Source organism: Magnolia sinica, chromosome 7 (genome assembly GCF_029962835.1).
Source record: "Magnolia sinica isolate HGM2019 chromosome 7, MsV1, whole genome shotgun sequence".
In the NCBI taxonomy this organism is placed as follows: Eukaryota; Viridiplantae; Streptophyta; class Magnoliopsida; order Magnoliales; family Magnoliaceae; genus Magnolia; species Magnolia sinica.
In genome coordinates this window covers 36382145-36385133 of record NC_080579.1, presented here as the reverse complement: position 1 = coordinate 36385133, position 2989 = coordinate 36382145, and positions in this window count along the sequence as shown.

Sequence of the window (2989 nt, the reverse complement as noted above, 5' to 3'; positions counted from 1 at the left end):
GGCCCAGCTGGTGGGCCCTAATTTGATGTGTGTATAACCCACACCATCCATACTTTTTGTCATGTTATTTTAGGGCTAGAGCCCAAATATTAGCCAAATCGAGGTGTAACACCTTGAACTTTTCAATACCTGAGTATTGAAAGTCCTTAAGTGTTACCATAAAAGTTAACTTATTATGTACAGGTGTACAATACCAATCTAGTTATCCTAACCTTACATCTATTTTCCAACATGAATCTGACTATTAAGGATAATCTTCATTCATAGATCAAGCAATCCGACCGTTGATTTTAAGACAAGACCATCCATTAAGTGGTTTGAGATATGTATCTTCCCTTAATTAAATTGGTGGATAACTCTTTATCCATAATGATTTAGATATAAGTTCTATTGTAAGAATTGTTTAGAAAGGTGCATATAACCAAGTAGAACCATTAGATTTCACAAAACTCTTAGATCAACAGTAATTATAAAAATACCATTAACCTATACCCATGAACTCCAAATCACATGGTTCTCATGATCCGTTTCATGTGAAATTTTATATCAGGCCTAATTATCATAAATTAACCATACATATCGAATTTCAGCCCTTAAATCATTGTAAAAGTGGCCCAATTAACAATCAGCCCTTAATCAGTGATTTTGGTTTACACTGAGGAAAGCTCATGGGTAGTTGTAGTAAGATAATTATAAGGCCTGTAACTTACTCTGTACCATTCCCTAGGATCCCTTGGTCCTCTTAGTTACATTTCGACAACCCACGACAGGTAAATAGCATTTACGCGGGACCCCAAGTCACGTCCTGTATATCTGAGAATGACTCAACTTAAAACTTACCCTAGTCACCGTGCCGTCACCACAGTTCTAACGTTGCGTCTCGCGCGCCGATGCGATACCTAAGCCAGGAGTTATGGGCCCACCTAGCAGTCCATTTGGGCGTGTCTGATTAAAGGAAATCACAAATATCAACTAATCTAAAGTTTTAGTGGGCCACTACGTGGGACGCACCATGATGCATGCGTTGAATATCCAGGGCCATCCAGCCACTGGATGTCTAGCAGCCCTGGAAGAAGTGAAAACACCAATATCAGCTTCATTCAATACTGGAGGGTCCCACATGTATGGACTCACCTTGATGTCTATTTATCCACATCGTCCAATCATTGGATAGTGGAAGAGGATTGGATGGAGTACTTACACTAGCTATACAATTGTTCTATATGACGTCAGCAAGTATGTGGGTCTGATCTTGAGGTATGCGTTATATCCCAACCATCTGTCCATTTGGACATGACCCACCTGAGGTATGGATTTCATCCACACCATCCATGGGGCCCATGTGGTATATGTGTTTTATCCCTACTGTCCAGATCCCTAGACAGTGGGCCCATCACTAATATATGTGTTGCATCCCTATTGGACGGTGGGCCCACGTTATATAGTTGCTGTATTGACGTCAGCAAGTTTTTTGGGCCATATCATGCAGTATATGTTATATCCCAACTGTCCATCCAGTTTGCTAGGCGGTGGGACCCACCCTGCACGTGTGGGGTCCCTACCGTCTAGCTAGGACGTGGACCTCACCAGCAATGTATGTGTTTCATCCCTGTTGTGAGTGGGCCAACCGTGCTGTGTGGGCCTTATCCCCACCATCCGTCCATCTGCCCCGGGACGGTGGGACCCACTGTTATATGTGCGTTATATCCAAATTATAAGTCCACTTCGTGGGCTCGTCTTAAGGGTTGAGAATAAAAATAAGATAGATCTGCCTATCAGGTGGACCACACTGTAAAAATCAGTGTAGGATTGAACGTCCACCATTAAAAGCGTTTAGGGTCACAGAAGTTCTGTATCAATATGAAATTTATTTTGCCTCTTAATTTAGGCCTTTGTGACCTTATGAATAGATTGGATGAAAAATAAACCTTATGGTGGCCTTGTGAATTACTAACAGTGAAATCATTATCTCCACTGCTATTTGTGGTATGGTCCAGATGATCTTTCGATATGATTCATTTTTGTGCAATGCTCTATTATAATCTCTAAAAGTAGATGTATGGTGCAAATATAATAAAATGAAAATATAGTTTATGGGTCCCACCTTGATGTGATGTATTTGAAGCCTATGGTTTTTGGCCCATTGTGATGTATTCGAGGCCCATGGGACATGGCCCATTATGATGTATTTGAGGCCCAAATATGAGGCCCATTGCGATGTGTTTGAGGCCCATGGGTTGTGGCCCATTGTGATGTATTCGAGGCCCATGGGACGTGGCCCATTGTGATATATTTGAGGCCCATGGGATGTGGCCCAATGCGATGTATATGAGGCCCTTGTATGAAACCCAATGTGATGCATGTGAGGTCCAAGAGTGAGGCCCGATGTGACGTGTGATTCCACCATGATATATGTAATGATGTTTATGATGGGCCATGCCTTGGGGGCAATGATGGTTTAAACATTGTAAGAGCAATGATGGTTAAATGTCCACATTGTAACTCTCCCTAGGGCCCATTGTTAGGCCCATTCTCACCTCTCCTTAGTGGGCTAACCCAAACCGTTAGGCTCCCATGATCATTAAGCCCATTCTTGATATGAGAGGCTGTTTAGGCCCATCCTTGATATGAGGAGAGTACATCATCATCATATAACATGCTTATTATAGTTTCACGATTCATGCCCATGCACATCATATGTATGCTTGATATAAGGAGTGATTGATCATAGAACATGCCATTGGGTGGATTATTATAAAACTCCTTGATAGGAGAAATTGCCCACATGAGTGTGCAGTATGTGTAAGATTATTGCATGACTGGAGAGTATGATTCATTCATCTCGCATTTGTGTGATATGATTTCTATACGCCCATCTCACATTTATGTGATATGAATTCTCTATGCCCTAGTGACATCAGGGCCATACCCTCCACAAGCATATCGTGGATGGCAGGATTAGATACCGAAAATACTATTACTAGCATCA